Here is a 15,275-nt window from a genome sequence, read left to right as displayed (position 1 = left end):
TTTATTCATTTTAATTCTTGCTTTTTATTCTCTTTCATCACTTTTACTCTCTACTCCTCTCATTCATTATCTATCTGTCTAAGGAGAAGTGAATTCTTGCAGAAATTTTTCTGTAAGGTTCACTTGGCTGCACCTGGATGGGTTTGAGGGTTGGGGAGTAGCAGCTGAAACCCGAATCCTATCTAGGTTCGTCCTGATAACTCCATCTTTGCTCTTTCCTTCTTCGGGTTCCTTCTTGGTCTTCTGTTTCATTAAAATTTAAAAATAAGCATCAAGTACTATATATTTGGAGTTTCTAGACACGTTTTTCAACCAAAGTTTTTGTATGTGGATTCTCCATTACAGTGCTAGTGAACGATTTTTCACCTAAGTTTGGAGTCTTTGTTTTTAATATTGCATTTTTCCCCCTTCTTGGCTTGAATTTGGCTGGGCACCTTAGCCTATTTGGCCGTTTCAACTGTTCGCTTGTTGGGCTTTTCTCGGGCAATCAATGAAAGGAATGTCTCACAGCGCCCTGTGCCCTTGCCAATCGATGGAGATGTTAATGCCAGGAGAGTGATCCAACAAGGATAATGAACCTTGTGAAAATTCCACTGGGCAACAAAAAAAACCCTTTTCCTCTGCTACTAAAGGAAATGCAGGTGTTCTTGGCTAAATCTGGGCCGCTCATTTCAAATGTGTAGTCACAATTTCGCCAGCACATCAGGTTTTCAAAATATGTATATGTATTGATGATACCCAGTGTGCTATATTAGATACTTTATTATTGCAGATTGCCACATTGTACATCTATTATCAGTGCTAAGTAATTACTTTCATGTCATATTTAGATTACAATGATTGATCTCCATGTATAATGTGTAGTATACAAACCAAGAACATAAAGAAGTTGCAGAATAAGAAGTTAATTATACATTAGAGCATGGTAATCTTAGGAAGGGAGTAAACTTGATCGGGAAATCTGCCCCATTGTGAGTGATTCAGAAACAACACTTCAAGTTTACACTCTTCCTTTCAATATAGTCAGCGTTGGCACTGTTCAGACGTGTTCAGAAGTGTGTGAGACACTTGCTCTTGAGTTTGTATGTGGAATTGGTCTCCCGTTGTAGGAACCAGCAGTAATCACCCATCATGCTTGGGTGAACCGATTTTAATACCAAGTTTCCATGACCGAAATGTCTTGGTGAAACCTTTCGCCATGCTCATCACTTACCTCAACCAGATTAGGTGGGAAGATATCAAGATGTGAATGCAAGAAGTGCAGTTTAAGAGACATCCTCCAGCCCATTCGCTGATAGGCCTTTAGCAAGTTGTCCACTAATTCCGCATACTGTTCAGCTCTGTGGTTCCCAAGAAAGTTCTGCACAACCAACCCAAATGCTTCTCATGCTGCAAATTCAAGTGGGTTCAGTTTATTTTTGAACTCGGGATCACACATCAGTTCTCGGATCTGGGTCCCAACGAAAATGCCTGCTTTGAGTTTAGCATCAGTTTTCTCTGCAGTAAATTTCTTTCTGAGATATTGGAAGCTATTACCATCGTGATCCAATGCCTTTACAAAGTTTTTCATAAGGGTTAGGGTAAGTTAATTGTAATGCCACGTGGAAAATTAAGTTATTAAAAATGGATGAAAACTGACCAAGCTCTGAATTTTTAAGTACAAAGTGCATTCTAAATATAAAGCTCTTTTTATAAGAAATAATATTCTACAACAGTTGTAGTGCTCTAATTGAAATCCAAAATACAAAAAATAATAATTTATGATAACTCAAAATCACCCACCAGGGCAAGCTCCTGTAATTGGACCGTATGTATAACTCAAAATCTTGATGTGCTGAGAAAATTCTGACTTCAGATTCAGAATCAACATACTCGATTTAGTCTAGAACATGTATTTACTCTCCAGTTGCAAAATCTTTATTGTCCAATGATAGGTGCTTCTCCGACCTGATCATACCCCTGGGAGCACCTTTTGCAAGCAGGGTAAACTCATAATTGTCGTGACCTAGTCACATAACTGGATGAGGGGTAAAATCTCGCTGACCTTGACATGTCACTGGAACATTACTGAGACCGAATCCTCCCCCACCACCCCACCATCTCCCCAGGGTCATGTAAACCAATTGCAGGAAAACATGCCATAATCTCACACGATAGTTTATTGAACATAATTTATGAATCCCAATTACTGATAGAAAGCTTATTTGTGCAAACATACATAATACATCCATCCATCCATATATCCATGGGTTGGACCAAAAGATAGAAACCCCAGATGAAAATAATGCAACCTGTTCACTGAAAATTTAAGGTATTTTTAGATGGATTTTTCCTTCTAATAATGTTTATTCTTGTAACAAATATTGAAAATTTTATATAATAAATGCTCTTTTTGTTACAGATTTACAGATAGAATTTGCTAAAAATAAGAGACCTGTTTTACTTTGAAAGGGGACAAATTGTTGGTGCTCACAGGAGTGGATGTTATGTGAGCAAAACCTCAAAAACATCTTAAAGTATTGAGAGGAGCAGTCTCCAAATTAATGGCAGCATGTGAAAAAGAAAGAAAAACATCTACAAGCAAGTTTAACAGTGGTCGAAAGTTTAAGCTGGATAATCGGGATAGACGTGTGTTGTCAAGAATTGTGAATACAAATCCCAGGACAAAAGCTGCAAACGTGTCTACAGAACTGAATACACACCTAACCCGATCAGTTTATATCAAAGCAACTCCTGAGTTACACAAAATGGAGTTTCATTGCAGAGCTGCCATACGCAGCAAGTTATGAACCCTTGGTTATGAAAATGAATCTGATATCTCACAAAAAGTCCAGTATGGAATACAATGACGGGCTTCAGAGCAGTGGAGAAATGTAACATGGTCAGATGAGTCATCCTACACACTTTTTGTAACAAATGGTAGAGTCTATGTTTGGAAAGAGTCAAAGGACGGTGACGATCCTGACTGCCTTCTACCAAAGCAGCAATCTTACATGGGTGTATTTACGATACTAGTGTGGGCTCGTAGGTGCGGGCCTGTAGGTGTGGTCCATCTACGCCACCTCTCTCTCGCCTATCTATAATTATAGATAGATTATAATCTATATAACTCTCCCCCCTCCTCTCGCCCCTCTCTTGCCCCTCCTCTCTCCCCCTCTCTCGCCCCTCCTCTCTCCCCCTCTCTTGAATTGTGACGCCCCCTCTCTCTCGCCCTCCTCTCCCCCTCTCTCCCCCTCTCTCCCCCCTCTCTCCCCCTCTCTCCCCCCTCTCTCCCCCTCTCTCCCCCCCTCTCTTGCCCTCCTCTCTCGTATCTCCTCTCTCCCCCCTCCTCTCTTGCCCCGCTTCGCTAACCCTCTGTAAATGTATTCACAAATGTCTACCAAGCACAACAATTAATTCAAACCTTGGGTAAAAACAGCTTTCAAACCTTGGGAAACACTTGGGAAGCAGCTGAAATGGATGAAGAACAATATCAAACTTTGAAAAGGCACATACTCAGGTCCCAGAGTCAATTGTGACATCATATAAAAAAAAATAGGAATCATTGTGACGTCATTCGTGATGTCATAGCACCGTGTCCTGTCATTGGTTGACAGACATTATTGGTCATTATTGGTTGACAGACAATATATAGGTTGTTATTGGTTGACAGACATTGGTCATTGTATCACTTTATTCTTTTTATTACTGCCAATTATTGTGCTATTATTATTATTATTATTATTAATATGCTGTTATCATTATTCTGAGATATCTTTGGGAAAAAAATGGCATGATAAGGTGATAAGGTGGAACGACACTTCAGCTGCGATATATACACCTTTCCAACACTGAAAAAAGCAATAAAATAGCCGTAACTTGGGAACCGCTCGTCCGATTAATATCAAACCTTGAAAAGGCACATCTACGGGTCCCCGGCAATATTCCTGGCAAGTTTCAATAACATCTGACTGGCGGTTATCGAGAAACGGCGGTCGCAGACAGACAGACAGACACACACAGATTGCTGGAATTATAGATAGATATTGTTGCAGTTCTGTGAAACCGTTACTCCCCAAGGCAATGGCAGACAACATATAGTGGTCCCGAGACAGTTATTTCATTACTATCCATTTTAGATAGCCCTTCCCTCATGTCTAGTGGGTTTTTGGGACAAAATGCATTGTGAGGGCTTTTAGGCAGGTCTTATCCCCATTCATTATTCTTTTATCGATTTTACTTTACTTCACACAAGATCCCTCTATCACCCCAGCATGCACGCGACAGACCCTAGCAACAGGAGCACCTCATTAGCATATTCCACCCAAACCTCATTCAAACTTCATGCCATTCTCCAACCACACATCACCTCAGACCTTCACCATATTCTAACACCAACGATACAACATTTTTACAACCATCGCAACATCGTGATAATAACCCCCACATCATAAGACCACAGCTCAAATTTGCCTACACTCACCTGTGACACCACAATCTCGACCACGACTGCCATCACCATTACAAACTCGCCACACTTCAATCGTTATGCTACACAACCACTGCCATCGCTCAACCACTGTCACCACCAATGACCACCACCTCCCTCTGGACCAGCAGGACACAAAGGAGGCCCCCATACCCTTATAGAAACTCGGGGCTGGACAATCTCCATCTTGCTCAAGATAAGAGTGTGTGTTGGGTTCAGTTCAGCATCCTGGGGGAAAGCCCTAGTGTTCTCCTCAACTGCTGTCCCCATTTGGTGCCCAGTGCATGTTCGTGAACACCACATGCGATCACCCCCATGTTATTCCAGGTGCGGAGCAAATGGGGCCATTTTCGGTGGGAAATCCTCACTGGGTGGAGCCAACACAGTGGTTCAGTCCCTGGCCAATGAGGGTGTGGGGAAACGCTCATCACTCCACCTGTTCCGCTTTCAGCACTGCCACCACTGGGGAAGTATAAAAGAGAGTTCTCTTCTCTTGCCCACCCCTTCTATCATCTGTCACTTGCCCTTCTATCGTCTGGCAACTGCCCTTCTATCCTCTGGCAACCGCCCTTCTATCGTCTGGCAACCGCCCTTCTATCATCTGGCAACTGCTCTTCTATCTTCTGGCACCCGTCCTGCTATCATTTGGCACCCACCCTGCTATCGTCTGGCCCACCTGTTTCCACTCGCTCTTGCCTGCCCTGCCATCATCTGGCCCACCTACTTCTCTTACATCTGCCCCTCAATTTCTGGTTCCTGGAATCACGGAGCGGTGGAACGGAATGGAGTCCACCTGCGAGCGGGAGACACCAGACTGAGCACTGCCTGACTCCATTAGAATTTACAAGAACAGACCTCTTACACTCTTGGTTCGAAATATCCTCTCACACTTTCTTTTATTTGTTTCCAAAACTCCCCCTGACCTACATCTTTACACCTTCCTCTCCACCTCATCTGCCAATCACAGCACACCTCATTGCACCTTCTCAAGTCGTGCACTGTAGACACCTTCAGTTTTCCTCTCTCCTCTCCCTCATAAGCAACTGTGTTGCGTTGGTCCGTTGGCCGCATCAGGTCCAGAAAGAGGTCGCCAACACCTCAAACATTCTCTCTCTTTCTTTGCTTTCTACTTTCCTCAGGTATGTGTCCATGGCACCTGTCATGTTTGGGTAAATTAGTGTGTAAGTTCTTAATATTGGGTCAGTTCTGTACTGTGTCCTCTTTTGTATATGTGTTTTTCTTTTGCCTCACCTCCCAAATCCTTGCTTTCCCCTGCTGTACATATTGCTTTGTTGTAAAACCTTTTTGTTGTGCCACATGCCTTTCCTCACCCTCGCTTTATAAATACTAGTACATGCCCGTAAAAAAAAACAACAAAAAAATATATTAATAAATAAACATTCAAACCGTGAGCAACAAACAAAAACCACACAGGCCGTTTCTTCGGTCTCGAGTGCCCGGACGTGCGTGGCCCGGAAGTTCGAATATGATTCGCAGTTACGATTATTCACAATTTAGTTTTAATACCCAGTCATTCAATTAGTGCCAACGTATTTTACCTTTTTGCAATGTCGTGGCAAGGAAAAACAAAAAGAGAAGAGAAGAGAGAAAAAATTTACTTCCTGGTTCAGAGCACACCAGCACTCTGATGTTCCCGAAATTTATACACCGTCTAATATGAAAACGATCATAACTTGGGGCATTGTGTTGATCTATAAATGCGCATAAGAAATCGAGAAATTATTAGAATACACGAAGTCATCACTATCCGGAAGTCCGTACGTTGTAACCCGTAATGGATCCGGAGGTCCGTACGTGGTAACCCATAATGGTGAACGCGGCTGAGCTTCCCTTCCCCATCGGCCACGCACACGCAACAACGTGTGTTGTCATTGGTTTGGTAAAAAAAAATGGCCATAACTTGGGAAGCACTTGTCCGATTAACATCAAACCTTGAAAAGGCACATCCTCAGGTCCCCAGAAATATATCTGGCAAGTTTCGATTAGATCGGACCAGCGGTTGTCGAGAAACAGCGGACACAGACACAGACACACACACAGAGATTGCTGGAATTATAGATAGATATTGCCTATATTATAAATGTACCCAGCTTGTCCTGTCTTTTCCTCCATCGGTCCAGCAAAATCCACATGTTAGTGTTAGCTGGGAAGTTTTACCCCATGTGATTTGCTCTTGGTAGCCAGCACACACTCACTGTATCGCTTACCAGTAATCCAGGTGTGCATTGAAGGCACGAGACCCCACTGGTGTGGCCCTCCATAGGTAAGCTTACATGGCAAGTAACCCGTATTTTGTGGGTTTGACCTATTTTCTTTCTTTAAACCTGTGGACCCTTTCAGTATCGTTGATACCCGTATTGGATGGAAAGTACAAACAATTTTTAAAATGCAATGTTTAGCTTCCATTCCACTCGCATGTATTCACACACAGAGTGACAGATCTGGAGCGATCTCTATCCGATATGCAAGGTACCGCTCTCGTCTGACTCTATTGGATAGGTGACGTCATGAGCTTTACCCAAAGGACCAATTTCTTGAATCCTCATCCGAACGCATTAGCACTTCCTCTCGTCTACCATTTGTCATCACCCCAAATCAATCGGTAGGCCTATTTGCTTTCCAATTTGCTCTTTGACTTCTTGCTGTGATATTTATCGGTACTTTTGAGTATTTTGATTGGTGGGATTCAATTCGGTTTGTTTTCATTAGTATACAGGGTGTCCACAAATTACCGTTCCAAATTCAAACCGTAATTTAAAAAATGAATGAAATGGGATACAATGATGCTGTTTGATGCTTGTGAATGAACAAACATTTCTCAGTTTTTTACCACGTGGGGTCTTCCACCCCACGGGGCCAAAGCGCCGCTTGCTTTCTTTCTTTTCTTGTGTACAGTTCATTTGAACCTCTATTTCTCCATTATTCGTGAACAGAATTATATGAAAATTGACAGGCATATACGAGACACATATGTACAAGCAATAACTGAGCCAAAAGTGTGATTGCGACCCTTTGGGCTGAGGAACGGCCTATTTTGGCCCATTTTCTTAAAATTGATATTTCTCAGTTAGGAGTGAATGGAACCAAACCAAACTTGACTGGTATATTCTAGAGACCATCCCCCAGCCATTAACTGAGCCCAAAGTGCGATTCCGGCCCTTTTGGCTGAGAAACGGCTCTTTCAGTCCATTTTCTTAAAATTGCTATTTCTCGGTTATTCGTGAAAGAAACCAGACCAAATTTAACAGGTATATTCTTGAGGTCACTCTGCAGACATTAACTGAGCCCAAAGTGAGATTATGGCCCTTTGGGCTGACAAACGGCCCTCTCGGCCAATTTTTTAAAAATTGCTATTTCTCAGTTGTTCCAAACGGAACCGAACCAAAGTTGAAAGGTATATTCTAGAGATCACTCTCCAGGCATTAACTGAGCCCAAAGTGCGATTCCGGCCCTTTGGGCCGAGAAACGGCCCTTTCGGCCAATTTTCTTTAAATTGTTATTTCTCGGTTATTAGTGGACGGAACCGAACCAAGCTTGGCAGGTATATTCTAGAGACCATTACCCAGACATTAACTGAACCCAAAGTGCAATTCCAGCCCTTTGGGCCGAGAAACGGCCCTTTCGGCCCATTTTCTTAAAATTGTTATTGAAAAAATAAAAAATTAAATGCGCTGGGCGATACCCAATGCAAAATTCAGTCACAAATGATGATATGAAACTACCCTCACTCTTGTGAGAGGTTCTGGTTTCTTTTTCTGATGCGATGAAAATCTTACCAAATTTCAAAACTATCCGTCGTCCGTGCTATCGCTCACCTGAGTTGTGCGAATGAACTCCCACGGGGTATGTTTGTAATTCGAACTTGTTTGTCAAGATCATCCTATCACATTCATCACCATTTATCATCACTTGGTCTTGAGAAACCAGGCGACACTGCTCTTTATTGTGGGGATGCCATTTGCAGTAAATGTGATGTCACGCGTCACAAACGACAAATGGAAACGAAAAAAGTAAATAAAACTTTGAGAAATGTTCTTTGTTTGAGAAATGTTATGTATGTATGTATGTATGTTGTCTTACTTGGAACTTTATCATAACTGGTTCGTCAACATATCGAAAAGCGATTTTACCACATTTGGTTCACCCTTTGCATGCTGCATTGTTTATGGCCACATGGTTCCCTGTTGCTGAATTAATTTTTTCATGGGGCTGTGAATTTCAAGTGGTCAGGTCAAGTTCGTCAGGTCAGGTTCGATCTGTGACCTGCTACAGGTACCATGTAAACCTGTACTAACCTGTTCCATGGTCGGGTTGTCGGCGACTAAACCGTCTCCCCCACCAGGTTTTCTGGTGAGGAGGGTGTTTGGATATGGACACCCAGCAGGATTAAAAACAAAACCTGTCAAAGGGCGGAGGAGCTCCTTGTGAGCCAACGGCCATCCATATCTAGTGCCCAACTGTGTCTGCAGACGTCCTCCTGCAGTTGGGTTACTTCTTATTAGGAGGTTGGTGGCAGGATTTGCACTCCGGCCACCGTAAAACCCTTCATTCCGCAAAACGCAAAAACGCAAAAAAAATCTGAAAACCCACTCCGTGGGAGTACCTCCTGTGCAGCTTCCCTTCGCAGGGCAGCTCACCGGATGACGGGATTGGGGCAAAACCTTCGGGACCCCCAATCTTTGATAGGAGGGAAACCACGGGGTAACATCCCTGGGTCAGATTGCGGGAGAGTGTGTCGGAGTGGTGCTGAGGTGTCGTCCACCAGACGGCGGTCTCCTTGGGTTAACCTGAGGCGGTCCCTTCGGGTGGGTGCCTGGAATGTCCTATCCCTAAGAGAGGATGATCACCTGTCTCTGTTATCATCTGAGCTCAAGCGTTTGGACATCGGGATTGCAGCTCTTTCTGAGGTCCGGAGACCGGATTGCGGCGAGATAATGGTGGGTGGTTACACCTACTATTGATCTGGTCGCTCTGATGGTTACCATACCCAAGGAGTTGCTGTAGCTGTGTCCAATAAGCTGACACCAATGATAATTGAGGTAACACCGGTCAACGAGCGTATTATGAGATTAAGGATTCGTCACTCCTTAGGTGTCATTTCCCTGGTCTCTGTTTATGCTCCGACTGAGGCGAGTGATCTCACCGTGAAGGATGCATTCTACGCCACACTCGAGTCTGTGGTTGATCAGTGCCCCAGACGAGATACACTTCTAGCCTTGGGGGATTTCAATGCATCGACTGGAACTGATAGGGATGGTTATGAGGTGTGTGTTGGTCCCCATGGGTCAGGAACTATGAACCAGAATGGCACTAAGTTACTTGACTTTGCAAGAAGTCATGGACTTAGGGTGGCTGGTTCATGGTTTCAGCGCCCACAAGCTCATCGCTGGACTTGGCATTCCAACGCTGGCGGTGTGGCAAAGGAGATTGACCATGTCCTCATTGACGGTCGTTGGAGGATGATCCAGAACTGCAGGGTCTACCGGAGTGCTCAGTTCCTCAATACTGACCACAGGCTTGTTGTAGCAACTCTAAAGCTGCACCTTAAATCCTGGAGAATGGTACCATCCCAGCCGAGGCTGGATGTTGCCAAGCTCAGGGATGAGAGAGTAGCTGAGGAGTTTGCGAACAGGCTGAGTGGACACTTAGGGGGTCTAGGTGCTTTGGGGGGTCCTGAAGAGTTGTGGAGCACCTTCAAGACCACCGTCCTTGATGTTGCCGGTGGATGCCTTGGAGCTCACCGCAGGGCAAAGAAGAATTTTGTCTCTCAAGGGACACTGGATACCATTGACCAGAGTCGCAGGGCCAGGCTGAATGGCAGAGTTGAGCTGTTCAGGGAGCTGAGGCGTAAAACTGTACGTTCACTGAGGGTGGACAAGGAGGCCTATGTGCGAGGAATCTGTGAGGGGGTAGAGCATCACCTGTGGACAGGTGATTCTCGTCCCGCTTACAGGGGAATTCGCGCATTACGTTCATGCAAGCCCATCCCTCGGAGCACTACAGTTCGAGCAGAGAGTGATAGGCTCTTGACAGAGGAGTCTGAAGTGAAGGCCCGCTGGGCCGGTTACTTTGAGCGGTTGTACCAGGCTGAACCCCCAACTGTCGAGTTGGACGTCAAGGATGTTACAATCCCTGTTGCTGACCCTCGAATCAACTGTGGTCCACCTACGCTTGTGGAAAAATGGGCTCCGGTGAACCAGTTGAAACGGGGCAAAGCTCCAGGGATCTGTGGCATCCATGCCGAACTTCTCAAGGCTGGTGGAAATGCTGCACTCATGTCGTTGCATGCAGTTTTGTGCTCTGACTGGAACGCAGGCATCATCCCAACTGATTGGAAGAGGGGCCTTGTTGTCCCTCTCTGGAAAGGGAAGGGTGATCGCCAAGACTGCAACAACTACCGAGGGGTGACGCTGCTCTCAGTGCTGGGCAAGGTCTTTGCTCGGATAATTCTCGATAGGGTTCGCCACCATCTGCTTGAGCACCAGCGGCCAGAGCAGTCAGGCTTTACACCAAAGAGGTCAACGATTGACCGTATCCTTGCACTTCGTGTCCTCACCGAACGCAGACGAGAGTTTTGGCAGGGGCTGCTTGCAGCCTATGTTGATCTCTGTAAAGCGTTCGATTCAGTGAATCGGGATGTCCTCTGGAGGATTCTTGGTCTTCGTGGGGTGCCACCAAAACTGATCGATCTGATGTCTGAACTCTACTCTGGTACTGAGAGTGCTGTGAAGTGTGGTGGTACCATCTCTGACTTATTTCCAGTTGTTACTGGAGTTCGTCAGGGATGTGTACTTGCCCCCACACTTTTCAGCACTTGTATGGACTGGATTCTAGGGAGGATGTTGGAGAGATCAAGTTGCGGTGCGTCATTTGGGAATGTCAAGATCTCGGACCTTGACTTTGCAGATGATGCAGTCATCTTTGCGGAGACTTTAGATATCCTCTTGGGGGCCCTCGAGGTGCTGAATGAGGAGTCGGAGCCGTTGGGATTACGGGTTTCTTGGGTCAAAACTAAGATCCAGGCTTTCGGTGACATCTTGGATGCTGCTGTCCTGTCTGTGTCTGTTTGTGGTGAGGATGTTGAGGTCATGGAGAGATTCACTTACCTTGGCAGTGATATTCATGTCTCTGCTGGCTGCGAGTCAGAGGTCAATAGACGTCTGGGTCGGGCCTGGGGAGTCATGGATTCACTGGATCATGGGGTGTGGCGCTGCCGGTACCTGTGCGGGAGGATGAAAGTCCGAGTCTTCAGGTCCTTGGTACTTCCAGTCTTGCTCTATGGGTGCGAGACTTGGACTCTGACCAAGGATCTGAGATGGAGACTTAATTCCTTTGGTACCATGTCTCTTCGGAGAATCCTTGGCTATCGCTGGTCGGATTTTGTGTCCAACGAGCGGTTGCTGAGAGAGACTCGGATGAGATTTGTTACCTGCATAGTCCGTGAGCGTCAGTTGCGGCTGTATGGACATGTGGCTCGTTTTCCTGACTCTGATCCTGCTCACCAGATTCTCTCAGCGAGGGAGTCTCATGAGTGGAGGAGGCCAGTGGGTCGAACACGTGCCTCATGGTTGCAACAGGTTGACCATCATCTCAAGGAGATGGGGATGGGCCTGGCATCTGCCTGGGGGATGGCCAGACGGAGGCCCCTGGAGTACCGGCGGAAAGTGGACGCAGCGACGTGCTGTTCTGGCACATGCTCCCATACCTGACCTGACCTGTTGTCTTACTTGGAACTTTATCATAACTGGTTCGTCAACATATCGAAAAGCGATTTTACCACATTTGGTTCACCCTTTGCATGCTGCATTGTTTACGGCCACATGGTTCCCTGTTGCTGAATTAATTTTTTCATGGGGCTGTGAATTTCAAGTGGTTTTTGAAAAAAACACAACTTGGGTGTCAAGTTAGACGAATAACCAAAATTAAAACAAAGGACTTTATTTCAATTTTTTTAATCTCATCATAAATCTGTGACCGTAGCATGCAAAGTGTTATAAAAAAACAACAACAACCCACTTTCAATTCCTACCAACCCGTTTTTTGTTGCCTTTAACTTGCCATGTATGGATAAGGTATCATGCGAAGCAGTGTAAACCTGACAGGATTGGCAGTACCCATTAGCGTTTGTGGTTGCAATCCGCCGACGCCTGGAGTTACCTGGGCCCGGCGGCCTCATGACCGGGCATTTGGGAGGCATCTGAGTGCTTCCCCCTCGTGGCATGCCTCGAACCCCGGATCCATGACAATGTTTTACTTAGAAACTCACAAAAAGAAACCATATAACCGTTGCAAACCATGTGCCTTTACCTTGTAGCAACTGCTGACTGCACATCGTGATCGGGACATGAACTGCACCGCTATCGAATGTAGGGTGCTCAGAAAGTGGCTTAAACAATCAAGCAAGCACTCCAATGAAATGGTTGAGAAGGAAGAACTAGCCAGACTGTGGCTGCATACCATATAGGATCTCTTTAACTTTAAAGCTGGTCTTCACCGTGCACACAGCAGTTAAAGAAATTAAATGAATTCGTTCAAATAATGACTTTATCCACAAAAGAGTTGATGTTTTACGTAGAACAATGCTGGAGACATCGCGCCGTTTAATCGTGCGTGAAATAAACATTGCAGATTATCCGCCATATTGCCTGCTCCTCTGTGCACGTGTCAGTCACGTGGTACATTGGTTAACAGTGCGTGCAAACGTTACAACATTAATTTTAAAATGTCCGTTTTTCACCAGATTTGCTTTGATTTCTTGTAGAGCACCTCACGACACCTCTGAAAATATTGACACAGATCTGGCAGACGCAATGGATAAGCAGTCCCTATGGGAGACAGGGCCCAATGTCAAGCAGTGAATGCATTGACTCATATAGCTCAATGTAGCTCGTTAATTTTGGCACATTCCTAAATATTTTGTTCACTCAATATAATTCTACAAACAGGAGAAAAAGACAAGTTTAATACTCTGGAAATTTCACATTTTTTTGTATGTATATCGAGAAGGAGGGACAATCGCCTTGCTTGCTTAAAGTAAATATGTATATAGAATATAGGCTTAGTTATAAGACTCGTTATTTATTTAAATTATCAGATTTCACTCAAGATTTCGACACTTATTGAGTCCAGATGATATCCAATCTTCAAAGGCAAAATAATATTTCGATGATATACTTTAATTCGTCCATGAGAGTGAATCGTGGAAAATTGCATCATATAATGCTTGAAATCGCTCGAAGCTCCTAATTTGAAAACTATAGCACTTACAAAAGTGATGTATACAGCGATCTGTGGCTATGACGAACAGGCATTCGATAATATGAGTGAGGAAGGTTTAAAAAACCCCAAAAAAACAACTTTATCATTAAGAAATCGGTGCAGCCTGTTCCAAGTCAAGGCATGGTTCTGCAGACCAAAACACATGGCGGCTTCAAAACCGGACTTGACAAACAATGGTGAGGGGAAAGATTCAAATTACCCTGAACCCTCATCCGTGCATGAATATTTATGGTTCAGTTAAAAGGACGCAGTGACTGGGACCTACAGGATTATCCTTTATCCCACATCTTATGATGATGATGATGATGATGATGATTATAATGATGATATGATTCCGACCACAGTTAGGTAGCCTAAGATACACTTTAAAACCCCAGAGAGCGGGGTGGCTGAGGATGTGCCTAATGAAGGATATAATTAAATAAGGCCGTTAATTATCTTCAAAAGGGGGTGTTTTAATTAACCCAAACACCCAATTTTCACCGTTGCACTTCCTTGGAGTTTTCTTAGTGTGTAATCAAAGTTTCAGGCTGATAGGTTTCATTGTTTTGGAGTTATGAAGGAGACACGCTGATGCACTGACACACACACACACACACACACACACACACACACACACACACACACACACACACACACACACACACACACACACACACACACACACACACACACACACACACACACACACACACACACACACACACACACACTTATTAGTATTTAGATATAAATCATGCCAAACAAGTAAAAGTTGCTTCAAATTAATCCAAACCTCATGGAAAATTGAATTTTTTCCAATTGCAAAAAAAAACAACTTTAAACCGGTTTATCTGCTGTTCATCTCAGAAAGTACACAACAGACCGTTTACTCCTTGATCACTCCTGACTTTTTTCAATTATTTTTTTATATTTGTTGTAAATAAATATGCCGCAATATCTTGACTGTTAAGAAATATTATGGATTTGGAATTTCACGACACTGCACTTCATACAGATATAATCGGCTCATGCTGTCTGTGCCAACCTGGAAGGAGAAGTCCTATGCACAAAGTTCATGAGTATTGTACTCACGTCTGCTAATTTTCTTTACAACCTGAACAAACCAGAGAAAGAAAAACGGGATTGTCTTGGTCTGTTTTTTTTAAAGAATGACAGGAGAAGCTTTTGATATAATTTGGTGAACCAACGAACAGATTCTCGATGGATGAAGTGAGATAAGGAATTGTCAGAATCGACTCCAGAGACTTGGTACTGTTCCAGGTGGATAATTGGTTCTGTAGGATTTAGGGTTCGATTCCCGGTTCTGATGGAGGGAATAGATTCCAACTGGGTAATCGATTATTTTGCCCAAGCATAATCTCACATCACCCCCCCCCCCATCCATACCCAACATTTCCTGTCCTCATTCATCCTCACAAGCCTACTGCTTTCCAAGTTATCAGGTTCCTCCAACTTCCCCACTGCTCCGTCAACCTCCTCTTCGTTATTTTTGGTTCAATTTCTG

General features: G+C 44.3%; 1 protein-coding gene across 5 annotated transcripts in view; it reads left to right on the top strand.

Moving 5' to 3' along the window:
* LOC147024607 (uncharacterized) overlaps window positions 1-15,275 on the top strand; it is a 163,996-nt gene that overhangs the window by 58,249 nt on the left and 90,472 nt on the right. The gene's annotated exons all lie outside the window — the stretch shown is intronic.

This window comes from Eptatretus burgeri, chromosome 6 (assembly GCF_056783735.1).
Source record: "Eptatretus burgeri isolate ZD-2024b chromosome 6, Ebu_testis_v1, whole genome shotgun sequence".
NCBI classification, from domain to species: Eukaryota; Metazoa; Chordata; class Myxini; order Myxiniformes; family Myxinidae; genus Eptatretus; species Eptatretus burgeri.
This window is presented reverse-complemented; position numbering and strand designations above follow the sequence as displayed.